The 20,634-nt window shown below is 48.7% G+C and overlaps 1 protein-coding gene and 1 long non-coding RNA gene across 4 annotated transcripts in view; one reads left to right on the top strand and one right to left on the bottom strand.

The window, feature by feature from the left end:
- SEMA5B (semaphorin 5B) overlaps positions 1–20,634 on the top strand; it is a 127,237-nt gene that overhangs the window by 62,341 nt on the left and 44,262 nt on the right. The window lies entirely within an intron of this gene.
- On the bottom strand, positions 800–15,446 carry LOC112584880. Its single transcript, XR_003109256.3, has 4 exons — positions 14,835–15,446; positions 11,989–14,555; positions 1,330–1,506; positions 800–1,170 (listed from the first exon to the last, which is right to left on the bottom strand). It is a non-coding gene; the product is annotated as an uncharacterized LOC112584880 (long non-coding RNA).

Here is a 20,634-nt window from a genome sequence, read left to right as displayed (position 1 = left end):
GTAGTTTACAGGGGCTTTAAAAGGATTTTGCCAAAACAAAAGGCTTTTCAACAAATTTATTTTAATATTCTAATATTTCCATTTAGGTGTTAGAGGTAATGTAAGTATTAAAGTAAATATGAGTAATTTTCAGCATGCACCAACAAGGACTTTTGGTTCACTTTGGGTCATGTGTTTTTGGTTTTAACTAAATGAATAGCTGGGGAAATCATAAGAATTAATTAAAAGGGATATGCTAGAACATTTAAAATTAACATGTTAATGGCATCATTTCTGGTAGGGAGCACTCTAAATTGACTTTGGTGAATTTTTCACTTACATGGAATATTTTCAGACTTTTTATATTGACCAGAGAATATTTGAAGGCAGTTTATTGGGGGAAAAAAGATCTTGACATCTGCCCTGAGGCTTTCAGTCTGATCAGGGAGCCATGTATGTTACCCATGGGGACATTTGATGGATTGCCAAATAACAGGGTAGGTGGGCATAGTAGGAACTGGGTATAGGGGAGCTTCTGAAGGGGAGAGGGATTCCAGGATGGCCTTCAGAGAAGGGTGGGTCTTGAATCCATTAGATTCAAGCTAGCTGCTAGACAGTCCCTTCCTGCCAGCTGGTTGTCATGGGGACACCTGTGCCACTGGCACATCCATCCATTTGTGTATTCATTCACAAATACCTTCAGCTGAGCTCGCAGTACATGGCAGGCTCTGTGCTTGGCAATGGGGAGGCAGTGATGAGAGGGCTCCCCTCGGAGCTCATGGTCCAATGCAGACGCGGCTCACACTGCTGTCAGCTGTCCCATCCTTCACCCCACATCCTAGGCAGTCTAGGTTGGCAAATGCTCTGAGCAGCAGTGTCTGCTCTTGACGTAACCCTAATTAAAAGTGGTCAGCTCGTTATCTCCCTGGAAAGAAGAGATTTTACAGGAGGGAGTGTGCCACTTAGGAATGTTTTCAACTTCAAGAAACAGAAAACACCACTTAAAATAGCTTTAGACATAAGGACTCATTTAATCACTTAACAAGAGGTTTGGAGGTGGCAGCAGCTGCTGGTCTTCCCTCAGTGACATGATAGCATCAGGAGAGTCTGTATCTTCCTTCCTGGGAGGGCATGGAACCTATCCTCTCTGGGTATGGAAATGGCCACTGTAGCTCAGGACATCACATTTTTCTGCATGGCAGGGAGGAAGGGGCTGGCGTCAACTGAGTCTATTCTCTTGTAAAGATAGCAACACTTTCCAGAATCTGCAGTTGCCAGCTTAGTTCGCATTGGTCAGAACTCAGCACACAGGCCACCCCTAACTGCAGGAGAGCTTGGGAAGCATCTCACCTGGGACTGGGAATGATGCCACTTTGTGTATCATGGGGTTTGTTGCTGAGGATGATGAGCAAGTGACTGTCAAGGAGGCAACCAGCAGTGTGGCTGCAGGAGGGCCATGGACTTCCTCATGCCATCCTAGGCACCAAGCTTCTGCTCAAGAAACTTCCGGATGAATCTGAGCGCCTCCTGCTGAAACACAAGCCTGCTTCTTCCCAGCCCACCCTCTTCAGCATAAGGGGACTTTCACTCCCCTCCCCTTCCCTGGAGTCCCCTCCCCTGCCCTGCCTCCAGCTGGGACCTCCCATCCCATTTCCCCCTTTTCCACCTCTGCCCGCCTGATTTCTGCTTCAGTTTCACCCATCAGGGAGCCCCTCTGGGAAAAGATGAGAGGGAGGATGAAAGAGGAGGGAAGGTGTTAATTAAACACCAGATGTTTAACTTTGTTAATTAATGGCTCTGTCACCCTGAGTGGCATCAGCCTTCTCTTCTCTGTCTCTTTCACCCAAGCCATTCGCCTCGTGGCTCAAACGGTAAAGAATCCACCTGCAATGCGGGAGACATGGGTTTGATCCCTGGGTTAGGAAGATCCCCTGGAGGAGGGCATGGCAACCCACTCCAGTGTTCTTGCCTGGAGAATCCCCGGGAGAGGAGCCTGGTGAGCTACAGTCCATGGTGTCGCAAAGAGTCAAACACAGCTGAGTGACTAAGCACATAGAACATTCTCCTCACCACCAGAGGGCCTGACTCTAAAGCTGAAAGGCCCCCTCAAAGGGGCCTGAGATCAGCAGAGGAAAGATGGAGAAAATGGCCCAGGGAGACCCCGAGAAGGTGGTTCTCCTGACCAGGAGGGAGCAAGGACATACTGGTATATGGGCACTGGGGGCAGAGAGAAGGAAGAGTTGGGGAGAGTCTGAGGGGGAGGAGCCTTGAGGTCATAGACGTGTTTTGTTTGGCATGCATAGGGATTTCCAAAAATGCAAATAATAATTGCCTAAAAATAAAGGAGCTTCCCATAAATACAGAAGTATAGACTTTAGAAACGGGTAGATGTGGGCCCCCATCCTGGGACGGCAACAGTCTGGAGAAGAGGCGAGCTGAGTCACAACTGTCCTGTCCAGATGGGGGTGCATCCTCCACCCCCCTGCCCGCTCCCTGTGCTCTTGTCTCGTGTGTGGCTCGCCAGCCCTGGGTTTGGGATCCACTGCTGAAGTACGAGTGCTGGAACTTGACGATGGGTTGGATGTGGGGATTGAGGGAGAGGGAAACTGGGAGTGCTGAGGTGTGAGTCACAATACCTGGTGGGAGGGATCCCACTGATACAAATGGGACACGTGGGAAGAGCAGGTTAATGGACAGGGCTGACAGCTTCATTTGGGGCAGGTTGTGGGAGAAATGTCTGGGTATCACTGAGACAGAGATGGCCTTGTGGTCTAGCGACCTGGGGAGCTGATGGAGCTGGAGGGGGGAGTGGAAACCCTGGAGAGGAAGAAGCAGGGACCACCCAGATCTGTCCAAGTGAAAGAAGAGGGGATTGACGGGAGAAACTTGGAGAACTACAGATATGGGGTAAAGAACAAGAAATGAGAGTTCAGTCCAAGGGAAAGGTTACAAAGAACCTGGACGGGGTAATGACAGAGAAGTGGGTACAGGGGCCAAGGTTTTCATGGTACTTGTCATCTATATTATCAGGCTCTGCAGTCCATGGTGTTTCCTGCAGGCTCTGCGGGCAAGGGAGGGAGGGAAATGGCCAAAGCTCTTGTTCCTACTGGTGCTGCTATATTCACTAATTCCCCAAAGAGGTGGGAAATCAGCCACTGACATCATGTCAGTTTCACCCCTTTCAGAGCATTTGGAGTCTTCTCTCTATTATTATAACTTTAATAATAACTTTAGGATGAAAGGCGCTGTCCCTAACTGGAAGTTTCGGTATTGTCCCGGGAATGTGTAAGCAGGCTGTGTGCAGGTAGGAGCAAGGCAACTTTTGCTGCTGACACAGACTCACAGGTCTGCTGTCATGGAAAATCTGAGGAGAGGCAGGAGGAACTGGGCGTTGAAGTCCGAGAACTCGACCTGTTGCTTCCATCCCCTCCCCTCTCTGCCCTTGGGTTGTGCACATGTGAAATGCAGGGCTGGTTGGATCTCCTGGATGGATCCAACCAATCCATCCTAAAGGAAATGAGTCCTGAATATTCATTGGAAGGACTGATGCTAAAGCTGAAACTCCAATACTTTGACCACATGATGCGAAAAACTGACTCATTGGAAAAGACCCTGATGCTGGGAAATATTGAAAGCGAGAGGAGATGTGGACGACAGAGGACGAGATGGTTGAATGGCATCACCGACTTGGACATGAGTTTGAGCAAGCTCCAGGAGTTGGTGATGGACAGGGAGGCCTGGCGTGCTGCAGTTCATGGGGTCACAAAGAGTGGGACACGACTGAGCAACTGAACTGAAATGCAGGAAGCCTGCCTAAGGCCTACATGAAGGCCAGAGGCTGATCCCGGCCCCCGCTGGAAGTCGGTTCCTTCCCCAGCCACCAACCCCCACCCTGCCAGCCCGTGGTTCCTTCCCACTCCCTCTGACACCACCAGCACAGAAGGCGGCAGATGTTACTGGTCTCACTTCATTTCCATAGATTTACAAGCATCCCTTTATGTGTGACTGAAAAATTGGGTGTAAATCCTATTTTAAGAACACAGTGGAACTCATTACTTGAAGAACGCTTTGGAAAATCCTTTGGGGCAGTGAATAATCATCCCTCTTTGGTAAAATGTTTGTGCCAGTGCTCATGAATTTCTTTGTCCGAAGTGTGGTTCACCTGTAAGATCTTTCCTGCAGTCTCCCCTTTGCATCTGTGACTGCCTTCTCCCAACCCCCGCCCCCGGAAACACACTGCTCCCCTTCTTTGCATGAGTCATCTCCCATCTCTGCTCCTCTCTCCCCACTGGCTCCACCTCTGAGCTCCCTGACTGTCCCCTCCCCAGTAGCCTCTTTCTTCCTCGCCAAGACTGTGGCCGTGACTTGGTGGTGATCTTTTACCTGTTCCCACTCTTCCTTCTTTAGAAATTCAGGCACAGAAGAGTCTCATGCCAGCGGTGTTTGCGGCATGTTGAGTGAGTACATAGCGTGGGTGTGGTAGGCAGCATAAGTGGGGGTGTCACCTTATGCAGCAAACGAGCCTTGCAGACGTGCTTCAGTGAAGGACCTCGAGGGCGAGCACATCCTGGACTGTCCAGGTGGGCCCGTTGTCATCACAAAGTCCCTTAAAAGCAGAAGAGCTTTCCCAGGTAAGACCTGGTGTGGACAGAAGAGAAAACTGGGCAGGTGTGTGGGGTCTCAAGGGGGAATGAGGGCTCAGAGCTGCCTGTCCTTGTTGTTCAACATGCAGGGTCACAGACTGGAAGCCAGTCAGGAGCCTGTGTGGGTTGTGGGGCTTTGAGGATAAAAACCACAGATAGAGGGCCAAACAAACCTTGTGCGCACCAGGCCCCAGGGACCCCACAGGAACTGAGGCAGAACTGTGTTTGAGCATCTCCTGTGGAGGTACGGGTCAGCAGTGGACTGCCACAGGGGCAGGGGCTCTGGGTGCAGCAGACCTGGGTATGGCATAAGCCCTCTTGGAGGAGGCCACCATTAACCCCACCACAGAGCTGCCAGAACTTACACAGGACTGGGAAATAGACTCTTGGAGGGCACAAACAGAACCTTGTGTGCACCAGGACCCAGGAGAAAGGAGCAGTGACCCCACAAGAGACTGACCCAGACTTGCCTGGGAGTGTCCAGGAGTCTCCAGCAGAGGCATGGGTTGGTGGTGGCCTGCTGCAGAATTGGGGGAAGTGAGTGTAGCAGTACATTCATGGGATCTTTTGAAGGAGGTCACCATTATCTTCATTATCTTCATTACCTCCACTGTAGTTTGGCCCCAGATAAGGAAATGGCAACCTACTCCAGTCTGGAAAATCCCATGGATGGAGGAGCCTGGTAGGATATAGTCCTTGGGGTCACAAAGAGTTGGTCAGACAGGACTGAGCAACTTCACATTCACATTCAAATAGCAGGGAGGGAACACAGCTTCACCCATCAACAGGAAATTGGATTAAAGATTTACTGAGCATGGCCCCGCCCATCAGAACAAGACCCAGTTTCTGCCTCAGTCAGTCTCTCCCATCAGGAAGCTTCCTTAAGCCTCTTATCCTTCTGCATCAGAGGGCAGAGAGAATGAAAACCACAGTCACAGAAAACTAACCAATCTGATCACATGGACCATAGCCTTGTCAATGAAACTATGAGCCATGCCATGTAGGGCCACCCAAGACGGATGGGTCATGGTGGAGAGCTCTGACAAAACGTGGCCCACTGGAGAAGGGAATGGCAAACCACTTCAGTATTCTTGCCTTGAGAACCCCATGAACAGTATGAAAAGGCAAAAAGATACAAAGCTGAAAGATGAACTCCCCAGGTCAGTAGGTGCCCAATATGCTACTGGAGATGAGTGGAGATATAAATCCAAAAAGAATGAAGAGATGGAGCCAAAGTGAAAGCAACATCCAGTTGTGGATGTGACTGGTGATAGAAGCAAAGTCTGATGCTGTGAAGAGCAATATTGCATAGGAACCTGGAATGTCAGGTCCATGAATCAAAGCAAATTGGAAGTGGTCAAACAGGAGATGGCAAGAGTGAATGTCGACATTCTAGGAATCAGTGAACTAAAATGGACTGGAATGGGTGAATTTAACTCAGATGACCATTATATCTACACTCTGGGCAAGAACCCCTTAGAAGAAATGGAGTAGCCATCATAGTCAACAAGAGAGTCCAAAATGCAGTACTTGGATGCAGTCTCAAAAACAACAGAATGATTTCTGTTCATTTCCAAGGCAAACCATTCAATATCATGGTAATCCAAGTCTATGCCCTGACCAGTAATGCTGAAGAAGCTGAAGTTGAACAGTTCTGTGAAGATCTACAAGACCTTCTAGAATTAACACCCAAAAAAGATGTCCTTTTCATTAAAGGGGACTGGAATGCAAAAGTAGGAAGTCAAGAAACACCTGTAGTAACAGGCAAATTTGGCCTTGGAGTACAGAATGAAGCAGGGCAAAGGATAACAGAGTTTTGCCAAGAGAATGCACTGGTCATAGCAAATACCCTCTTCCAACAACACAAGCGAAAACTCTATACATGGACATCACCAGATGGTCAGTACCAAAATCAAATTGATTATATTCTTTGCAGCCAAAGATGAAGAAGCTCTATACAGTCGGCAAAAACAAGACCGGGAGCTGACTCAAATCATGGCTCAGATCATGAATTCCTTATTGCCAAATTCAGACTTAAATTGAAGAAAGTAGGGAAAACCACTAGACCATTCCAGTATGACCTAAATCAAATCCCTTACGATTTTACAGTGGAAGTGAAAAATAGATTCAAGGTATTAGATCTGATAGAGTGCCTGATGAACTATGGACGGAGTTTTGTGACATTGTACAGGAGACAGGGATCAAAACCATCCACAAGAAAAAGAAATGCTAAAAAGCAAAATGGCTGTCTGAGGAGGCCTTACAAATAGCTGAGAAAAGAAGAGAAGCGAAAAACAAAGGAGAAAAGGAAAGATATACCCATTTGAATCCAGAGTTCCAAAGAATAGCAAGGAGAGATAAGAAAGCCTTCCTCAGTGATCAGTGCAAAGAAAATGAGGAAAACAATAGAACGGGAAAGACTAGTGATCTCTTCAAGAAAATTAGAGATACCAAGGGAACATTTCACGCAAAGATGGGCTCAATAAAGGACAGAAATTGTATGAACCTAACAGAAGCAGAAGATATTAAAAAGAGGTGGCAAGAATACACAGAACTGCACAAAAAGAGATCTTCATGACCCAGATAGCCACGATGGTATGATCACTCACCTAGAGCCAGATATCCTGGAATGTGAAGTCAAGTGGGGCTTAGGAAGCATCACTACAAACTAAGCTAGTGGAGGTGATGGAATTCTAGTTGAGCTATTTCAAATCCTAAAAGATGATGCTGTGAAAGTGCTGCACTCAATATGCCAGCAAATTTGGAAAACTCAGCAGTGGCCACAGGACTGGAAAAGGTCAGTTTTCATTCCAATCCCAAAGAAAGACAATGCCATAGAATGCTCAAACTACCGCACAATTGCACTCATCTCACAGGCTAGTAAGGTAATGCTCAAAATTCTCCAAGCCAGGCTTCAACAGTACATGAACCATGAACTTCCAGATGTTCAAGCTGGTTTTAGAAAAGGCAGAGGAACCAGAGATCAAATTGCCAATATTTGCTGGATCATCGGAAAACCAAGAGAGTTCCAGAAAAACATCTATTTCTGCTTTATGGACTATGCCAAAGCCTTTGGCTGTGTGGATCACAACAAACTGTGGAAAATTCTGAAAGAGGTGGGAATACCAGACCACCGTACCTGCCTCCTGAGAAATCTGTACGCAAGTCAAGAAGCAACAGTTAGAACTGGACATGGAACAACAGACTGGTTCCAAATTGGGAAAGGAGTACGTCAAGGCTGTATATTGTCACCATGCTTATTTAACTTATATGAAAAGTACATCATGAGAAACGCTGGGCTGGATGAAGCACAAGCTGGAATCAAGAATGCCCTGAGAAATATCAATAACCTCGGATATGCAGATGACACCACCCTTATGGTAGAAAGCAAAGAAGACCTAAAGAGCCTCCTGATGAAAGTATAAAAGGAAAGTGGAAAAGTTGGCTTAAAGCTTGACATTCAGAAAACTAATATCATGGCATCTGGTCCCATTTCATGGCAAGTAGACAGGGAAACAGTGAGAAACTTTATTTTGGGGGGCTCCAAAATCACTGCAGATGGTGACTGCAGTCATGAAATTAAAAGACACTTACTCCTTGAAAAAAAAGTTATGACCAACCTAGACAGCATGTTAAAAAGCAGAGATATTATTTTGCCAACAAAGGTCCATCTAGTCAAGGCTATGGTTTTTCCAGTAGTCATGTATGGATGTGAGAGTTGGACTATAAAGAAAGCTGAGCACCAGAGAATTGAAGCTTTTGAACTGTAGTATTGGAGAAGACTCTTGAGAGTCCCTTGGAGTGCAAGGAGATCCAACCAGTCCATCCTAAAGGAAATCAGTCCTGAATATTCATCAGAAGGACTGATGCTGAGGCTGAAACTCCAATACTTTGGCCACCTGATGTGAAGGACTGACTCATTGGAAAAGACCCTGATGCTGGGAAAGATTGAAGATGGGAGGAGAAGGGGCTGACAGAGGCTGAGATGGTTGGATGGCATCACTGACTCAACGGACATGAGTTTGAGTAAATGCCGGGAGTTGGTGATGGACAGGGAGGCCTGGCGTGCTGCAGTCCATGGGGCTGCAGAGTCGTACACGACTGAGCGACTGAACTGAAACTGAAGATGGCCATGTAACTACCAAAGAAGGGCTATAGAGAGGCAGGGCTCCTGGCTCTGATGATGGAACGTGGGCTGCCTATAGAAGCTGGAAAAAGCAAGGAAGCAGATCCTCCCCAAGAGCCTCCAGGAAGGAATGTGGCTCTGCCCACCCCTTTTTTTCAGCCCAGGGGGACCCGTGTCAGACTTCCAACCTGCAGACTGGAGAGAATGAATGTGTGTTGTTTGAAGCCACCAGGTCATTGCTTATAGCAGCAGCAGGAAACGAAGACAGTGGCCAGCACACAGTCCACCCAGACGTCTGTCCTCACACCTAACCTGTCTCAAAAGACAGCCTCATTCCCTGTATATCCAAGGACTCACCGGAAATTGCCCCTAGTGGTTTCAGCTCAGCCTGGGCAGTCTGATGCCCCAGCCCGGTACCAGGGTGCGCATGGACAGTAGGGGGCTCACTTCACTCACTGATCAGGGGCAAGTATGCCTTGGGGGGTGTGAGGGTCTGGCAGTGGGCACCACACTGCAGGGAGAGTGGGAGAAGACCTGATCCTCTGGGGGGTCAACAGCACACCCGCTGGGGTCTCTTGGTCCTCGTCAATCCTGAGGATTTTAGAAACTATTTTCAAAAAAACTTGGTAGCATACACACAGTGTAAAATTTACCATCTTAAGCATTCTTGTGTACCGTTAACTGGTATTACAAACATTCACATTGTTGTCCAGTTGAAATGGAGCAGGACCGTATGGTCTTTTCCCACGCACCATGTCCTCTGCCTGCCTTTTGCCTCTGGAAAACTTTAGTCAAAGAGTAAGTTTAATCAGAGCAGTGAGAAATGTGGAGACAAAGGAAAACAGTCAAAGGAGACTAATAATAATAATAATATAGTCAGTAAGCATAGTCAAGAACCTTTAGCTCTTTCTCAAGGGCTATAGATAATATTCTGAGCCATATCCTCTGAGTTATAGATACCAAAACACCAGTGGAGAAGTGAACTACATGATGACCAGACTGTACTCAGGACACGAGCTGCCACAATTGTGAGAATTGACCGCAAAACAATGGGAACAAATGGACCCTGGAACTGAAGATTAACTTCATCTGAAACAATCAAGATGATGCTGGTCAGATCACTGCCCATTTGAAGATGACTGTTAGAGATTGCTGTGCTGTTTCTGCATGTAAACAGCCCCCCACCTCCACCCCCGACACACACTTCTGTCTGTAAAAGCTCTCATCCCCTGCTTGTCAGTGGGGGAATCGGCCTTTGGACAGACATCCACCACCCTCCCTCTGCCCCAGTTGCCGGCATCTGAAGTAAAGCAGACTTTCCTTTCCACCAACCTAGCCTGTTTGCTGGCTTTGAGCAGTAAGTAAGCAGCGGACAGCCCACACATACCTTTCGGTAACACAACCATCACCTTCACCCATCTACAGAACTCTTTTCATCTTGCAAACTGAAGCTCTGTGCCCAGTAAATAGCAGCTCACCATTCTCCCCTCTCCCTAGCCCCTGGTAACCACCATTCTACTTTCTGTCTCTGTAAATTAGACTATTCTTCATATGAGTGGAATCATACAATATCTGTCCTTTTGTGTCTGGCTTATTACATTCAGCATATGTCTTCAAGGTTCGTCATGCTGTATAACTGTAAAAGTTCCTTCCTTATAAAAGGCTGAATAATATTCCATTATATTCCACATTTTTAAAAAAATTCATTCATCTTTTGATAGACACTTGGGTTGCTTCCCCTTTGGGCTATTTTGAATAGTGCTGTGATGTATATGGGTATACAAATATCTTTTTGAGTCCCTGCTTTCATTTTGGGGGGATAGTCCCTGCTTTCATTGTGGGGGGATATATACAGGCATGGGCTTCCCAGGTGGCGCTAGTGTAAAGAACCTGCCTGCCAATGCAGGAGACCTGGGCTCCATCCCTGGGTCGGGAAGATCCCCTGGAGGAGGGCATGGCAACCCACTCCAGTATTCTTGCCTGGAGAGTTCCATGGACAGAGGAGCTTAGCAGACTACAGTCCATAGGGTCACAAAGAGTCGGACATGACTAAAGTGACTTAGCACACACACACATGAAGGCATAGCTTGGAGATGTTATGGGTTCAGTCCCAGATTACAGCGATTAAGCAAAGATTACTATAAAGCAAGTCACAGGAATGTTTTGGTTTTCCAGTGCGTATTAGGGTTATATTCACACTATACTGTAGTCTAGTAAGTGTGCAATAGCATTATGTCTAGGAAACTGTACATGCCTTAATTTAAAATATTACTAAAAAATGCAAAAACAATAGTAACATCAAAGATCACTGATCACAGATCATCGTAACAAATATAATAATAATGAAAAAGTTTGAAATATTGCAAGAATTACCAAAATATGACAGAGAGACATGAAGTGAACAAATGCTGTTGGAAAATGACACTGATAGAGTTATTCAAGGAAGGCTCGCCACAAACCTTCAATTTGTAAAAAAAGAAAAAAGAAAGAAAAATCTTTGAAGCACAATAAAGCAAAGCTCAATACAATGAAGTATGCCTGCACCCAGAAGTGAAATTACTGGATCACATGGTAATTCTATTTGTATTTTTTCGAGGCACCACCATACCGTCTTCCATAGCAGCTGCACTATTGTACACTCTTATCAACCCCATTTAACCATTTTGTAGTCCGCGGCATTAGGAACATTCACGCTGTTGTGTAACCGCCAGCAGCACCGTGCCTCTCTGTCGGGGTTCTCTAGGTTATAGAACTGCCTCTCCAGATGCTCAGAACCATGCTCTGAGGCAAAAGGGACCCTCCCCACGAAGATTTATGTTGAGCAGTGGATCTGTCATTGAAACCCCAAGGAAACTCAGGCCTTTAGCTGGATTCGTGGGCTGTTTTTGAGCTTAGGCATGTTTTCAAATGCAGTTTTCATTTTATACAGCAACTGAATATCTGATAGCAAAATATTTCCATGGAAAGAGCTTGCCCACGGGGAGGAGAAAAAGGAGGCTGCTCTAATGAATAGATAAGCTTGATTCGTGTTTGGCAACATCCTTAGCATTTAATTCCAGCAATTAAAGTAGGCAAGTCCCCTTTATTTTCTTCTCCATGTGAAAACAATTAAATATTACAGACTGTCTGAAAGACAGGAAAAAACCCGTCCTCATGACCTTACCACCTTAGGGTGACCACCACCACCACCACCATTCATATTACTTTTCCGACAAGGTATGAACCAAACGTGCTACTCACCTTATTTCACTTAAGCTGTGCTGCAACCATGAGGCAGGGCCCTGGATCTAATTCATGGTGTCTCCCTGAGCGCCAGGTTCTCTCCTCCCGTGTTTGGTCCAGCCACATGCCATCTCCTCACGAGGTTCACACTTGCTTCTTTTGCCAAGCGATGTAAATATTCCCTTTCTATTCTTATTTCCAGTTCTAACTCTGTGTTGATATACTCTGTTCAGAGGAACAAGTCTAGATTTTGTGATTATAAATACAGAATGGCTGTGGGCTGTTTTTTAAGTTTCCCCATCTGCAAATGCTTACTGGAGCAGCCTGAGCTCCACTCCCAAAGTGAAAGTGAAGTCGCTCAGTCGTGTCCGACTCCTAGCGACCCCATGGACTGCAGCCCACCAGGCTCCTCCATCCGTAGGATTGTCCAGGCAAGAATACTGGAGTGGGTTGCCATTTCCTTCTCCAGGAGATCTTCCCAATCAACCCAAATGTCCATCAACTGATTGATGAGTAAAGAAAGTGAGTTAGAGCTACATAATGGAAAATTATTTAGCTATGAAACAGGAAATAAATTTATGTTACAAGATCAGTTCAGTTCAGTCACTCAGTCATGTCCACTCATGTCTCCACTCCCAAGGGTCTGTCAAATAATACCATTTTCCTGGGTGGTGTGCTGAGACCGTGCGAGGGGCAGGCTCTGGAGCCCCACCACCTGGATTTGGGTCTGACTTCTACCAGTTTGGCCTTATACGAGTTACTTAACAGGTCTGTTCCTCAGTTTGCCCATCTATGAAATGGGCTAATAGGCATGATAATCGTACCTACTTTGTAGGGTTATTGTGTGGATTAAATGGCATAATACAAAGAGCATAGAACACATCCTGATACAAAATAACATGGTCTTTGTTGCTGCTGTTGTTATTATCTAGTCTTGGTTTTCCCACCAGCTCCTTCCCCAACCTTAAGCTGGATACTCTTCCCCAAGCTTCACTTTCCTCAGGCTTAAAGCAATCTTTAATAGCCCTTCCTATCATCTTTCTCTGATCGCATTTTCCCTTCCATCCTCCCCATAGGTTTATTTGCAGTTAGGGGATGTGGGTGGGCCTGCAGGAAGGACGGCAGACCCTGATGACAAACGCACCACTTGGAGTTTGCTAGGACAGAGGAGAGGCGACTCCAGCTAGCCCCGCCCAGCCCGGAGAGCAGAATACAAAGACAGAGAACAAACTTGCCCCAGGGAAGGGGATATGGTGGGGGTGGCATCTGTTACCCTCACCCTGAGGTTTCAGAGCTGAAAAGTGCTAGGAAACCTCTGCCCCTCCCCCACCTGGTCCCAATCTTCTCTGGGGCCCCAGCCGCCCAGATGGTCTAAATGGGAAGAAAAGGGGGAAATCCGTATCCAATCTGCTCTATTCAGAGCAATGGGAAGGAATCTGCATCTCAATTTTATCATTGTGCTGAGCTTGGCTAAGCTTTGCCCCCCAAGTGGTGAGTGATGGGTGGGTGGGAAGATAGCATTTGTGATCCTGGTAGGGGGGGGACGGCCCCCATGCCTTCCCCTCTACACCAAACCACAGGCAGATGGTGTTCTTTCCTGCTCTTGGTTCCCCCTATTTCCTCCTCTTTTCTTTTTCTTCTCTTTTTCTCCTCCTTTCCCAGGCAAGCAGCCAAGTGGAGACTTTGAATGCAGGCAAGGAGGGAGGAACCCGAGAAAGGAGAAGCCGAGCCCCCTTCCCCAAGGGTCCCCGAGGGCTCAAGGGCTGAGCAGTGGTGGGGACAGAAGGGAGTCTCTCAGTTTATCCCATCCACCCTGGCCCCTGGCCGTCCAGTCAAGGCTGGACCCAGCGCTGCCAGGCTACTGTCAGAGCCCTAGGGGTGGGGCTCTGCCCTGACCGTCCAACCTCTGGAATGCCTTTCTCCAGAGTCACTCAGGACCTGGAAAAACTGGCCCCCATAGCCAGACTCACAGGAGACTGATTTGTGGCAGGAAGTCAGCTCAATAATTTATAACCAGAAAGCGCTCTCCTTGGTCTGGAAGCCAACTCAGGAAACCAAATGAAACTCTGAAGCTTGCTTAAAGAGCTCACAGAGCCAGGGCTCAGCAGATACCAGGAGGGCTGGGCCAGTTCTCCTCGAGGGAGGGTGGTGTGTGGAGTGACCCAGAGGTGGGCTGCAGCAGCAGACAGTCCTGGGTTCAGATCACTCTGTTATCAAGTGGTGGTGAGCGTGCCTCAGTTTTGCTCATGTCTGTTTCCTCTCATCAGCTGAGCATAGTGATCCGTGGGCATCGAGCAACTTTCTTGCCAAACTGCCATGAGGTCTTGGAGGGAGGAGTTTAGCACAGTGCTTGGCACATTCTCAACAGGCTGCAGCCATGTTTATTCAAGCCATCATCTTTCAGGGTCTCTTCCTTTCTGATTATACCTTTTATAGCAATCAAAAGACACCCGGCCACTCTGGGTACAACCAACTTGCAGCATTAATTTGAATGGTCTCCCCTGCTGCCTTGGAGGAAATGACGACCCACTGAAGTATTCTTGCCTGGAGAATCCCGTGGACGGACAAGCCTGGCGGGCTTTAGTCTATGGGGTCAAGGAGGTGGACACGACTGAAGTGACCAAACACACACACCACTGCTGCCTGCTCAGCTCTGTGACCCACGCCCCTCCCCCTCACTCCTCCAGCCCCTCCTGGCTTCTCTCCAGGGCTGTGCCCCTGCAGTTGGGCAGGTGCTAGTGGGGCTGAGACCTAGCCACGCTCTGAGCATGGGCTGGCCTCCCTCAGAGGACGAGGTACCCATTTCCAGTTCTCAGACAGGTGGCCTGCTCTAACCCATCCCTCCCGCTGCCCCTGCCACCTACCTTTCCAAAGCACAGATTCAACCACATCCTTCCACTGCTCCAAACTATCAACACATCTTCCCTTTCAGCGGAAGAAAACCTCCTGACGCTACAGGTTCGTGCTGAAGTCTCCCTCATTTGGCCTCAGTCTTCCTTTCCAGACTCGTCTCTTGCTGCCCACTTCTCCAGCCTCGCTAGATGATATGAGGATGGGCCACGGCCATGTCTCTGCCTGTGCCCTTACCAGTTCAACGTTCTGGAATGCTCTTCTCCCCGACGGCTGGGAGAGCTCCTCTTCTTTCCTGAAGGCCCTATTTGAGTTCCAACTTTTACCGGAGGGTCTAGACCTCCATCCCCCTGGCATCCTCTCACTTCCCTTTCCCAGGGCACCTTGGATTCTGCTTCCTGCTCATCTCCTCTTCATACTTCCTTCTCTTTTGTGGGACCATAAGCAGCAGGGGAGCTGGGACACCCCCCTGTTTATCCTTCTACTGAATGGAATGATGGATGACTCAATGGTCCTCGGTGTGACTTTTCAGCTTCTCCTGCCAGAGGCAGGTCTGGACAGTGGGCCTTGCAAGCAGGAAAGGCATGGTTGTGCAGGGAGTGTGCTGGGAGGTCAGTGTGGGTTCTGTAGGGGGTCAGCTCACACACACACTCTCCACCCCTGTGTCCCTCATCCTTCTCCCCAGAGAGGAGCAAAGGTCCCTGTAGGACTGCAGTCCTTCCTGGACCTTGGGCCTGGCCCTCTGCCCTTTTTTCTCTTTCCTTCATTCTTAGTCAGCAATTTCATCCCCTCCCACGGTTGCAGCTAATCCTCCTCCCACTATCTGAGCTGGGAAAATGAGCTCTGGAGAAGTCCCATGAAGGCGAGGCGTCCTCAAGGGGCAGCCCACATGGGTGTGTGTTCTCTTTCTCTGTCTCTCTCTCACACACACACCCACAAACATGCATTCACATGCTTCCAAGCACCATTACAGTGACCCCATAGTGAGGACCACAGGGAACTGGGGCAGCAGCAGGAAAGAAAACAGTAGAATGTCTGGCCAAGGCCTTGGGAACATGCTTTCCTTGTCACTGAGGGTCCCCCAAATAGCAGGAGTCCGCTGGTGCTGCTCTCCAACCCCCTCTTCTAGAGCACCCCACCCAGAGCCAGTGACAAGCACTTGGAGACAGGGAGAAGCACAGGCTTTCTGTGCCCCCGTAGCATCCAGACCCCAGGCCCAGGTCACTGTCTCTGCCTAGTGACTGCTTGTTCCTCGGGAGACTGTCTCCTCTCCCCTAGTGAACTATAAGCTCCACAAAAGCAGGGGCCAAGTCTTCATCCTGTGGGTATTCCACCTCCCTCACTTCCTTTATCTGTATAGGAAACTGCACGTAATAGGCATTCAGCAGATGCCCAGTGAAGTATGTATAAACAAATGCAGGGAGAGCCTGGGAAGACACTTAGGTGACTAGGTGAGTGTTTTATGTACATGAAACATTTATACAAATGGATTTCATAGAAGGCCTCCTCTGTGCCAGACTTAGTTCTGGGAGCGTGGTGACAAGCATTCTATCCAAAGCAAGGACATATTAGCCTTATTTTACAAGTGACAAAACTAAGGTTTGCACCCAGGTCTGGCAGCGTCCCAAGCTCTGGGCTTTCTGTGGAACTCTGCAAGCCTCAGGAAGGTGACGTGGCCTCCACTACACACTGCCAGTGGAGAAATCCAGACCACCCAAACATATTAGAAAGAGAAATTCCTGATTGTCTTAGGCATGTGGGTTGTAGGCATGAGAAATCCAATTGTGTGGAATAGGAATGGTGCTTGGTTAATGATACCTGAGACCTGAAAAACAAGGGCTTAAATAAATTAGGAGTGAATTATTCAAAAATAATAATAACAATAGCCAACTTTTATACAGCACCTCCCTGGAGGAGGAGATGGCAACCCATTCCCGTATTCTTGCCTAGAGAATCCCATGGACAGAGGATCCTGGTGGCCTACAGTCCATGGGGCTGCAAAGAGTCGGACGCAACTGAGCACCTACACATCTCCTACTTTGTGGCAGGTGCTGATCTAAGCCTATTAGATAAAATAACTCCTTAAATGTTTGCAGCGACTCTATGAGGGAGGGATTACTCTCCCCATTTTACAGACAAGGGATAGACCCCAAAGTGTGATGATCAAACATGGGAAAGAAGCCTGAAGATAGGCACAGCAGGGCTCATTCTGTCATCAGCAGCCCAGATTCCATCTGTCTTTCTGCACCATGATCCTTACCATGTGGCTAGAGGTCACCTAAAGCTGCAAGGCTGCCCATACCTATAGGTCAGGCAGGAAGGGAGCCTCCTCAGCCACTTCCCCGCAGGCCCCATGAGACTTTCCACAGTGTCTCACTGGACCACTCAGTCTGGAAGACCAGGCAGGACCTGAGCAGGGCACACTGTCCCCACCCCATCCCTGCTGATGCACAGGCTCCTTTAGGAAGAAGGAGGGTAAGAATGGACACTGAGGAGACAATATTGAGTAGGTGACACCTGATCTGACATGACTCCAGGCAAAAACAGGGAGTGTGATTACAAGGATCTGGGAGGGGGTGGCTCGTGGAAGTAGAACACAGACCTCACTCAGGAAAGGGCTAGAACTGGGAACTGAAAGGCTGGCAGTGTCCCAGGGAGTCTCTGCTCTCTTCTGTCACTGGTCTCTGACTTCAGATCATCTCTGCTCCTCTCAGCCCACAGGACAGGTGGGAGATGGCATTCCATGGGGCCATTAGTGTTCCAAATTCCTCTACAATGACCAACCTGACTCTGGGCTTGGGGTAGGGAGTGTATACCCAAATGGCTGGGGAGAGCATCTGATTGGTCTTCCTTTGGTGCAGGCAGCTGTGATGGGGTGGGGATAGGGTACGTGGGAGCCTGCTGGGGGCCTATCCCTTTGATATGTGGATGGAGAGATCATTTCCAAATATGGGGACTTCTTGGGAGTTGGGAGTCAGCCCCCACCCCAAGTATCTAGAAAGAGCTCAGGAAGTCAGACCCTGTAACCCTCTGTGACCCAGAGGTTGACCACCTTCTCCTGTTTCACTATGGCAGCCTTTTTCACTATGGCAACCCCTGCCCTGCTGATGTCCTCGGGCCTTGGTTCATGGAGCCCTGGCTGTGTGCACCCCCAGCATCATTCCCTGCCTCTGGGCTCCTTCTGTCCCTCTTCTGAACCCCTCTTAAGGTCTCCTGGCTTTCTTGCCAAGGGCAGAGGAGGTCCCTGAAGGTGATGGACAAATAGGCTGGGCACGGCCCTTGTGGGATTCCTGAAGTCAGCGTCTCCGCCACTGCGCATCCTCAGGATTGAAACACTCGCCTCAACCAAGACCCTTCCCGCCTCCTCCCTAATGGGTGCTCAGGCTGCCTGTCTCTGGGCAGCTCGGACTGTGTGCTGCTCCCATGTCTGAAAGCTGTTCCGGCTCGCTCTCCCTTTTTCCTCCTCCCTCACCTGAGCAGAGGAGATCTGGAATCCGGGTCCTGTCCTCAGTCCCTGTCCCTCCCACCCTCAGTCCTGTGCTGTGTACCCTTCCCTGCTCCTCAAACAAGCAGGCGTGCAGCACTGGGGCCCAGGTGGGCACAGTGATGTTCACCAAGCAATTATTGATTCAGGAGGGACTTGGAGGACATATTTACATGAAAACCATAATATGAGCGGAACTTCTGCTGCAGAAATTAGGTACTTTTAGGCCTGGGGTCCAGGGGAGAGGAAGGGGCCCAGGTGCGGGCATGTGTGTGTGCTAAGTCACCTCAGCCGTGTCCGATGCTTTGCGACCCTGTAGACTGTAGCCTGCCAGGCTCCTCTGTCCTTGGGATTCTCCAGGCAAGAATACTGGAATGGGTTGCCATTTCCTCTTACCAACCCAGGGATGGAACCTGAGTCTCTTATGTCTCCTGCATTGGCAGGCAGGTTCTTTTCCACTAACACTACTTGGGAAGCCCCAGGATGTCTGCCTAATTCAGGCTGGAGGAACCCAGAATCTGGCCACACAGAGGGCTAGGCTTGGGGACTCGGGGTGGCACAGAAGCCTGGGAAAGAACCATCGGACAAGGGGAGGGCTGGGAATAATGGGGGGAGAGCAGTTGCCATACTGTCCTGAGGAGCTGATAGAAGAAAAGCCCCAGCTAAAGTCCGAAAGGATGATATTTGCATGTGTATTGAACATCGCCAATTAGGTGTTAATATCAGCCAGGGTCCCCACAGGAAACAGATGGCACACACAAACTGGGAAATGCGAGGGCAGTTTAATAAAGGAACTGTTTACAGAGGGGTGGGAAGGGTGTGGGGAACCATACGGGAAGGCTCACTATGCAGTACCCTGGGGCTGATAACCAGGGTGTGGTACATCCCTAGGCCTGAAGGGAGGAAGGAGGGAGTGATGTTGAAACCTGGAGGCAGAGATGCTGTAGGAAAGGAGCTCTGACCTTCTGTGAAGGGATGCAGCAGCCCACTCTGTAGCTTCCTGTCCACCCCTGCCTCCCCCTCCCCATCTTCTGCCTGTGCCCCCTATTGACCAGAGGGAAGGAGGCCCCTCATACAGTCCAGGCCCACAGCAAGGAGAAGGAAAAAGAGTAGAGGAGAAAACAGAAAGGCCTCCAGCCCAAGGACGGGAGGGAATTTCCCAGGCCTCCCTGCTCCTCTTCCCTCAGGGCACCAGAATAGCTCTAATTAATGCTCACTGTCTGCCAGGCACTGTTCTTTGCCTTTAAGAGGTAGTACACTCCAGCATCCATGGGGGACTAGACTAGTTCCAGACTCTCCCCATACCAAAACCCTCAGATACTCAACTGCCTAATAGAAAATGGTGTACAGTATTTGCTTATATCCTATGCCCATCCTCCCATACACTTTAAATCATCTCTAGATTACTAATATTATGTAAATGACATGTAAATAGTTGTAAATACAATTTAAATGCTATGTAAATAGTTGCTGGGGGCACATCAAATTCAAGTTTTGCTTTTTGGAACTTTTTGGAGTTTTTTTCCAGAATATTTTCAATCCATGTTGGTGAGACTCAGAACCCACAGGTGCAGCCACCTGTAACTCCCTTAACTTTGACAGACGCTGAGGGAGTTGGTGTTGTTATTCTCACTCCCAATTTGTGGAAACTAAGGCAGGGAGAGGTTGAGTATTCTTTCCCCGAGTTGCACAGTTGGTAAGGAGAAGGCTGGAATTTGAACTCAGGTTGACTGACTCTAGAGAGTTGGCCCTGCCTTTTGATGCCTCAGTCTCCTGAGGCCAGGAATCTGTGTCAAGGAAAGGAGATGCTGGCACCAGGGACGGGAGAGCAGTGTCAGGCCCTTTGCAGCAGGAAGGACCCAACTTAGCACAGCTATGAACAGCTGTATGAAAAATAGCTCCAGGAAGTAAGTTTGGGCCAAATCTTCCTCCCAGAGGGTTTCTGCTCAGAGAGATGGCCAGGATCTCCTGGGAAGAAGCAGCCAGTTGAGCCTGAGATTGAGATTAAAGAGGTGCTCAGTGGGCTAATGACCTGTGAGGCGTGGGGTGGGGCAGGATAAATGTGCATGGACTGTGTGGTCACAGGGATGCTTCCTGGGAGCCTTGCAGCAATGCAGTGATAGGTTTTATCTTATTTTACACACAGGTGAGGAAACAGGAAGAGACATCCTGCTGTAGTTTTCCAAACCTGGAGTAAGTAGAGGCAGTGAGGAGGGAAGAGAGGGGAGAGATTAGGAGTAAAAAGGATCTTGAGCATCAAGGAATCCCAGGGGCCTCTCAGCCTTGGGGAGACTTGTCAGAATCACCTTGGGGATCACTCACCTACTGGT

Source organism: Bubalus bubalis, chromosome 1 (assembly GCF_019923935.1).
Source record: "Bubalus bubalis isolate 160015118507 breed Murrah chromosome 1, NDDB_SH_1, whole genome shotgun sequence".
NCBI lineage: Eukaryota > Metazoa > Chordata > Mammalia > Artiodactyla > Bovidae > Bubalus > Bubalus bubalis.
The sequence above is the reverse complement of the archived record's forward strand: the minus strand, read 5'-3'. Positions and strand labels throughout refer to the sequence as shown.